Consider the following 9,481-nt stretch of genomic DNA (forward strand, 5'->3'; position numbering starts at 1 on the left):
AAAGACCGCCACCAGATTGCGACAGTCATTTAACACTTTCTATAGCACTTAGTCATAAAAGTAACACATTTCCGTCTGTACATATTCAAATACAGCAACGCTTGATTTGACAGCAACGTTTTTTTGGGAACGTCCCGTCCGAAATGGGGAAAAAGAGGCGTGTAGTGTCTCTCCTCTGGGCTCCATGTGGCTGCTTTTTCACCTCAGTCACAGCTTGAGGTTTCCTTTTGTCCAAAAACAAGCATTATCTAAAGCGTCCTATCTTGACATCTATGTGAATTTTGTAAAGAGGGAACGGCGACCTATCGCTTGCCCTTTGTTCAACAGAATCGGTGACTGGAACCAAAGGGAAAATGCACCGCTCTGGAATCGAAATGAATATTGATGTGAGGCATTTCCACCCTTTGAGGCACAATTGTACTTCTTCGTGAAGCATTTGACTAAACGGGGTTGAGAACTCTGCATTCTAGTCCTACATATATTTGTTTTGCTTGCTTCTCTTTGCTGCCAACCTTTTTTTTTTTTTTTTTTTGGATGAAAAAGGCCCTTTTTATTAAAAAAAAACAAGTGATCCGCGCTGCGTCATTGCTGTTATTTACAGTTAACGCAGTAGCGTGGATTAAGAGCCGGTAACCCTAGCTGGGACCTTTTCATCACAGCGACAGAAAACTCGGAGAAACTTATTTGCATTGACATTCAATCTACCTCCCATTGCGGCCAGGCAGAAATGAACAAGACCAGTTGAGCTGCGATATTTTCCTTTGTAATGGTTTTCTCAGACAAAATAAGTTCACGGAAAGCCAAGTTCACGATGTTTCATTTCTGAAATGTGTTAAACAACGGGGGCCGCCGATCCCTCTCCGCAGTTGATGCCAGAAGTGTTTGTGTGTGCCCCTGACAGTGTGTACAAATTCTACACAAGCAGGACAAAATCAAACAAGATTTCCATTACTCTGATATTTTCATATCCCCCCCTCCCCCCCTCCCGCCCCTTGCGTGTTGGGGGCGTCCGCCAATGGTTGAGCGTGCTCCCTGCTGTAGGCTGACAGAGGAGGTATCCCCTTTCACGTATGGGGGGGCTTGGAGTGCAGGCTCGCATGGAGAAAAGTGGAGTGGAGAAATGTCGGATTATTGTGAACACAGAGGGAGGAAAAAAAAAATATATGGAGAGAATTTCACCAGTGAGTTCATCTGTCAATGCATTATATATATTATTATTGTTGGAATCAGATTTTTTTTTTTTTTTTTCTTGGGGGGGGCAAGCTCAAATACATAAACTTCAGTGCTTGAAAAATATTGTAACAGGAATGAGTTGCCAGAGGAGTAGCATCCAGATGTTCCCGTGTCATCACTTACTGGTACACAGTTCAAAGGAAAACATTGTGAAATAGAATAGGAGGTATCAACTCTTGTGTTTCTAAGAAACCCCCCCCACACCCAACACAAACACACACCAATGAATTCCCTAACTCACACAATTGCTTTTACTATCATGGAATTCCTTCCCGTAAAGTTAATGACAGAGGGAATGTGAGATACCGTGGAGAGAGAGAAAAAAAAAAAAGGAGGAGGGTGTCTTTTTAAATTGCAAAAACAAAAAAAACACATTTCGAATTTCTTACCTGGAAGCGTCAAACCCCTGGAGAGCGAGACTCTTTCCTGGCAGAGTCCCAACGCAAGATGAAAGAGAGCCCTATTCTAAACACAGGCATAGGAACGTGGCATTTATCTTTCCGCGTTATGGGAGGTCAGGTCCGTTACCATCTATAACGTGTGCAAAGTGAAACTACCTCTGTTTTTCTTTCTGCAGAATCTGTATACAATTAATATGATTACTGGCAGCCCTGAGATCGACTGGCGAGTGATCCACGGGGAACTGCCAGCTGGGATCGGCCCCACAACTGCTCCGTGCACCCACGAGGAATGGCATAGATAATAAATGAATGAATGAATGAGCGGCTGTTGCGTGGGACGGGGATTATTAGAGCATGTGAGAATCCCTGTCCTTTGTGGGCCGTGTCATTTTCTTTTAAACAAAAATCGCCGTCCTCTGTTTTAAAAAAATGTTTCAAAGTGTGATGCAAGAGGCGGGGGTGGGGGGGGCTCCACCGAGGAGGCAACTGAGCCTCATAAGACGTGCTCATTAAATTCTCAACGCTGAAGAAGCAGAATCACTCAGAAAACATCTGTGCGGATACATAAAACTAGAACCTTGGTATTTAGTTAATAAAATCCCTGGACTGCTGGGTTATAAAACATGATTACTGGTAATTAGCTGCAGGGGAGCCGTTTTATAAGGTTGCACAGGATCCTTTAGATTGAAACACCGGCCATGTCATTGACGTGATCCCTAATACCCCCCCCATCCCGGACTTTAGTTGTGTTCAAAAGGGATAGTCGAGAGTGAGCGAATAGTTGTATGTTTCTATATGTGGCCCTGTGATTAACCGGGTGAAATGCCTCTCGCTCAGCGACAGCTGGGAGTGGCGCCAGCAACCCAAAATGCAGGATAAGCGGTGTAGATAATGAATAAATGAAACACAGTCTTTAGAAAGTGAATGGTTGCAAAATATGTCTCTATAAAACGTGCGAATGGTTTTAATTCTCTACGTGACGCCCCGTGACAGCTGCGATAGGTTTCAACCCTCCTGCGACCCCTTGAGCGCAGGAAAAGCGATCTGGAGAATGAATGAATGAAATACAGCCTCCACTTTGTTACATTAATATTTTGAGGAGAAAGGGGGGAAAACGTGCACATCCGCTGCCCAAACTATGGATTGAACAGAGGTTTGGAAAAAAAAATTCACACACCGAGGGCTCCAAAGCAAAGCGAATTAATTTTAGCATGGCGTTTTGAGACGATCATACCGTTTTTAAAGGGTATGATTATGTGATTCTTCACACCTGCATCACAAATGAAGCACAACAAGTAGTTAGTCATGTTCCTACCTCGGGACTAGCGGTTACAAGAAGCACTTCTTATAAGATATATATATATTTTTTTAAATATTATCATTCATCTTGTAAAACCAGAACTCACAATTAATGTACAGAGATGGAAATGAATATTATTGATCAGGGGATTTGAAAAAACAATATATAGGTCATAGTTTAGGTTATTAGGTCACATGAACACATTCAACTGACTAGAGTCAGCTTATATCCAGTAATATGCTGTATGTCATGCTTCTTAGTGAGTATGAATGGTGGAAAACAGGAATGTCTGTGTCAGCATTTTCCATTTCTTGTCAGTTTTTGACCCTACAATTGATTGATCATTTCAAAATTATTCTTAACTGCCCTTCGTGGTTTAAAATTGTGGAAATATTGAAAGAATCTTCTGTAAAGCTGACTGATCCACTGCCACCCACCGCCTCATCACTGCTGTCATTCACTTCTTAAATATAGTTTCATCCACAGGTTTGTTGCCTTTCCCACACTCTGAAATGGTGTTTTGTTTTGTTTCTTTTTTTTTTTTTGTTTTCCGGAAATTTGCTAAGTAGCTGCTCACTGGCCCTATTAACCACAGCTGCAAGTTGGGCTTGTAGGTAAAAGCTGGTAGTAATTTTGGTAATATTACACAAGATGCATTTTACTTTTGATTCAGTCTCGGCCCTTCTCCTCCCCCCCTTTTTTTTCCCCCCATTTTTCAAATCTTTCATTGCAATGTGATCTGTGCAGAACTCTCACAGCTTGCATCCAAGGGAATAACAAACCTGATTGCTTTCATCTTGAATGTTTTGAAATATCCAGCTTTTTTTTTCTTTTTCCTTAAGCAACAGATAGTAAACCTCATGGAAATTCAGATACTGAACTTCTTTATTATTATGTCTCAGTCGTAGTTGTATCCACAGATTTTCAGATTACTTGTGCTTAATTTTAACCCTAAAAACAAAACCCCATGTTCGCTGGATGTCCGTTGCAGTAATCATTTTACAACCAAGATTTTTCCGGTTATCTTGTTTACATTACATTACATTACATTACATTGCATTTGGCAGACGTTTGTATCCAAAGCGACTTACAATAGAGGACATAGGGACTCCAAATACACTTGCAAATACACGATGCACAGGAGATATACAGAACAGTAAGCTTGGGTTAGTGTTTTTTTTTTTTTTTTTTTTTTTTTTTTTTTTTGGACAGAGACACACAAACGTACACACACTGCATAGCCTAACTTGCTGCCAACCTGATCTGGGGCATCAGCGCAGTAAAAAGTCCTGAAAGAGAAACGTTTTTACCTGTTTCTTGAAGGTTGAGATAGATGATGCTAGTCTTGTTGCTTCTGGGAGTTTGTTCCACCACTGAGGTAGTAGAACTGAGAACGGTTTTGCCTGAGATTGCTTAGAGCGAGCAAAAGGTACTGCTAATGTTGGCCACTAATGTGTTGTATTCTGAAGCAGTAGAAGACGATCACCTCTAGACTCGAGTGACAAGTTTACTTAATAACAAAACGTTTTGAAACTTTTTTTTTTTTTTTGAACTTCAGATACCCATCTGTCATTAGGGCCCGATTCACCGCGGTAACAGACCTGCTATTCATACAGATAAGGGGTCAGCGTAATTGCCGTGTGGCCCGACAGTCACGGCACGGCTGCTGATGTTCTGCCAGCACACAATCAAGATGCCTGCTTCTGATTATCACGCCGTAAACAAACTGGCACAGGCCTCTCCCTTTGCGAACCGCCAGGACCCTCTCATATGCTACGATTAGTATGTTCTGCTCTCTGCTGCCAGACGAGACCTGGCGCTTCACTGGCGGAAATGTGACGCGTGCGCCTCGGGGATGAGAGCTTCAGATGAATGGGAGATACAAACTCTTGTCAATCAAAACTCCACAAAAGAATGCGTTGATCAACGCCGTAGTCATACGATCTTGTCCTCGAGCTAATTCAAATCCACAGATGGGTTGTTTTATATGACGGGGCTGCACTAATGATGTCACAGGTTTAACCAAGATGAAGGGTAAACACACACACACACTGGAATACGCCCTTTTGCAAAAACCCAAAGGGATAGTCCGATTAGATGTATTATGAGAATGGGCGCCGTAGTTTGAAAACAGAAACACCACTGAGGAGAAACTTTCTATTTCCGAAATCACTCCCCGCTGTGCTTCGAGGTAGAAAATCACAGGTTTTATTAGGAGATTGCCCAGGTGTGTTCGGGCCCTTTTGGCTCGACGTGTGAGGTCGCCCCGGGCTTGTAAAAACTGCAACTGTCAAATAAACAAACGTTATTGTAATAACTGCACCATTAAGAGCGAGGCGGAGGTTTTCAGGAAACAGGAAACAGTCCCAATCAGGTATAGAATAATTGCCGGGGTAGACGTGTTTTTCATAAAGAGTCTCCAAGAGGATTCAAAGATTTGAAGGGGGTTTTTATTGTCATTCCACTCTGGGAGAAAATCATGAAATTAGTTTAAAGACTCCCGGTTGACAGCCAGTTGCAGCGATACAGATAAAGTGCAATAGACGCGTCTGCGTGTGAGATATGCACGGATCATAAAATAAAAAAGTCACAGAATAAAATAAGAATGCAACAGAAATAGCCGTAAACAATATACAGGAGATAATACAGCATAGTCGATGAAGGTGCTTTGTACCTACAGGTGAAGTACGTCAGGTGAAAATGCAAAGTTTGGATTGTGCAAAGTTTGGTTCGTGCACAGTTCGAATGAGAGGAAAAAAAAATATAGTTTTTTGTTCTCTTGAGGAGTCTGCAGAGCAGCACCCCCGTTTAGCAGTCTCACCGCTGTGGAGAAGAAGATCTGGTGGTCCTGCTCCGGATGCTCTACAGCTTCTTCCCTGCAGGAAACGGGAGAAAAAAGTGTGTGTGTTCAGGGCGGGTGGGGTCCTTCATGATGTGGCCTCCTTCTGCATCTGGTGGTGAAGATGTCCATGGTGATTGTAAAGCTGCTCCCAATGAGCCTCTGTGTAGCTTTAACCTCTTTAATTATGAATGTGTGTGTTTGTATATAGGAAAATAATGCATCGTCGCTGTTTAGGGTTCACTCTCTCTGCTGACCTTTTACGTTGTGTCACTCTGTGTGAGGTTTTCAATGAATCCAGCTTGTTTATATTGTATTCTCACAGTCTGTTGGTCAAGGAAAAAAAAAACTGGGCATTCCAGTGAATGTCGGAGTCAGGAGAACGGGGCATCCACCATGATTTAACTGCCTCCGCCACAAGCAAGGCTTTGTCTGCACGCCGGTTTGCTCACATGAAACAGGTCTGAGACGTGCCGTTGTCTGGTCAGCGGAGTGATTCACTCTGACCAATGTTCCCGTCCGATGCGAGTGACTCAAGAGAACAATCGGGGAACTCCGAGCGTTCACGTCGACAGGACAGGTTATCCTGTAGTTTTTTTAAGTCAGATCTCCATTGAAAACTGCCGGGTAGGTTGGAGGGAGTTAATGAAGAACAGACTGATGGACAGTTTGGCTTAAAAAAAAGAAGAGCTCTGTAATGTGACATATTGCACTCCATGTGTTTTCCATTTTCTGCAGTTCCGCATGAAACTAGGCCATGGATCATCCCCAGCTTCCTAAAGCATGACTTCAGCTTTGGAAAACCCTTTAATAGTGAGCTACATTACTTTTTAGAAGACATTACATTGACTTTTATTTATATCTGTAACAATAAATGTGCCTATTCGACAGGGGAGCTGTGTAGATAGAGGGCATCCCTCTGATTGGAAGGTTGGTGGTTCGATCCTTAGGTTCAGCATCCTTGTGCAAGACAGTTAACCTCTCGGTTGTTTAGGTAGTGACATGCATGGCAGCCTTGCCACCATCTGTGTGTGTGTGTGTGTGTGTGTGTGTGTGTGTGTGTGTGTGTGTGTGTGTGTGTGTGTGTGTGTGTGTGTGTGTGTGCGTGTGTGTGTGTGTGTGTGTGTAAACCAGGGTGAAGTGTTTGCAACCACAAGGCAATAAAAGCAGTATATCACTGGGGACCATTGTGTACACACACACACACACACACACACACACACACACAAATGGCAGGGTGGGGCTCAACTGGTAGAGCGGGTGCCTTTGCAATAAGATTTTTGGCGGTTTTATCTGCCTACCAAAGTTTCCTCGGCCAAGATACTGAACCTCTTAGTTGCTCCTGATGGTGGCCTGTTTAGCGTCTAGCATGTGAAAATTGGAGTGTGTATGTGTGTGTGTGTGTGTGAGAGAATGGGTTCATGTTATCCAGTGTAAAGCACTAGAAAAGTGGAGACCAACACACACACACACACACACACACACACACACATATATATATATTTGACACAGAATGTAGTGAGTACTTCTCTAGGTTGTCTTTCATTTTTTGGAAAAGTGAGATATTTTTATCAGGAAAAGTGAGATAAAGACTCAGAACAGGAAGGAATGAGGGATCTTGTTTTGTCAGATAAGGCTGGAAGTTTCTGCTACATCTGTTAACCTCTGGTAAAATCCCCGACACTGCGATTAAAACTTGGCAGAGCGCACGTGATGCGGTAACGCCGCTCCTCGTAAAGCAGCGAGATGTTTCTGGGACACAAGGACGAGGTCAGACTCTTCTCTCAGAAACATGCCAGACACATTTTTAGTATAATTTTTTTTCTCCCCTCCAGCCAGTAAAGTGAATATTATCAGTGTGATCAACATTCCTGTGCATGTCATTTCTCACCTCCTCTTTCCCCCCCCCGATAAGTCCTGATAAAACTTTAGAAGACGAGATTACAGTTGCATCAAAGTCCCTGTCAGTTTTCAAAGCATTTCAAATGTTCTGGCTCAGACTGAGGAATCATTGTCGGACCACCGCGGCTGCAATGCAAACTGGTATTATTCTTTATAACTTCAAGAAGGCATTGCGTTTCGGGTTCATCTTTCTTTTAAATCAATGACAAAACTGCTTTAAACAGAATCACGCCGTGTAGAATCTGACAAAAAGACTAAGATCGCTGTGTCTTTGCAACTTGATTATTATAATGCCCTTCTGTCCGGGTTGCCGGGTTGAGTCTCCAAGGCCTGCAAGCTTCTCACCTATAAAAGATTCAATGGCGTTGCATCTTTATTTATCTGATCTGGTGAAGTCATGAGTGCCCGGATGTGCGCCGGGCTCCCTGGATTCTATTTATTATTTTTTTTGTCCAGTTTAAAAAACATGCAATAGCATACTTGGGTGCTACCTGACAGAATAGGTAGAAGAAACAAATTGAATGCATGTCTTTGTTCATGTTTTCATTTTCTTTTGAGAACAATCCGCACCAAATCCCTAATTAAACACCCCTGCAAAAGATCCCACGCGTTCCTTTGCACGCAAAAGCGCAGTATCGTGCAACCTGGTGACAGAATAATGAAACACTTGCTTTAAGCCGGCATCAAGGCTTTTTTTTTTTTTTTTTTTGTAATAGATACAGTGTTCACTTTCATATCAACAAACAGGCGTATTGAACTCTCTCGGTGGTTTAACGAGAGAGTTCATTCAGCCTCAGGGCAAAGGGAATGACTTTTAGATATCAGTTCCTTTTTTTTTTTTTTTCCGGCTTTGCTTTCAGTTCAGACGGCCACAATTTAAAACTGAAAATTCAATATTTTTCAATGTAGAATGGAGGGCAAAAAAACATGTGAATCGATACATCGGATCTGAACGGCAAGATAACGTGCATCCAAGACGTTGTAAGCGGAAAAAATAATAAAAGCAGTACCTCGTCCTGCAATATATGCGGATGGCTCCCAAGCTGTGCAGAGTTAGTATCCCTTCGTGATAAAAGCGTGATGTTTAATCAGAATATTCCCAGTGGGGGCTAATATCATAATAAATGACACTCTCTCAAATGAAATATGCATTCTAACGGGAACCATCCCGTTCCGATCGCGGGACTTTTTCTCGTCTCCACCGCAATCAAAACATGTTGCCTGGTTTTCGTTTGTTTTTTGTTTTTATTGCTTTTGAGATCATCAACATACAAGTGGGATTGCAATAGCGTACACACAACAGACCAGATGTTTTTTTTTTTTTTTCTCTTAATCAAATAAACCGTCAGACCATTTAAATGCAAATATTAACTTGTGCTCTTAATCAAGGACTAGAGAAGTGAATTGTAAGTTTACTAACTATCCTATTTCGGAACGAGCAATCACAAATATGCAGTAATATCTTTGGTGATTCATACTGTGCGTATCTCTGTTTTCAAAATAATGTCATCCTTTATTAAAATGAGTGGTATTCTGTGTGTAGGTGTGACAGGTGAGACAAAGTTCACTTTGGAGAATTCAACATGTTGCCAAGTGTACAATAATAAAATACTGCAAATTGGCTCGAGGAAGCCCTCCTTGCGAGAACCCGTGGTGACAGGGTGGCGTCGCGTGCGCCAAGCTAAGCGGCGCCTTCCAAACGATGCAGAGCCGGATAAATGGTCATATTTCAACACACGCCGCCCTTTTCCCAACACTCGAGTCTCACAATTATACAAATCTCAAATCAGAATGACGACGGGCTGG

Source organism: Fistularia commersonii, chromosome 18 (genome assembly GCF_037954325.1).
Source record: "Fistularia commersonii isolate RoL2024-O1a breed Wild chromosome 18, RoL_Fcom_v1.0, whole genome shotgun sequence".
Classification (NCBI taxonomy): Eukaryota; Metazoa; Chordata; class Actinopteri; order Syngnathiformes; family Fistulariidae; genus Fistularia; species Fistularia commersonii.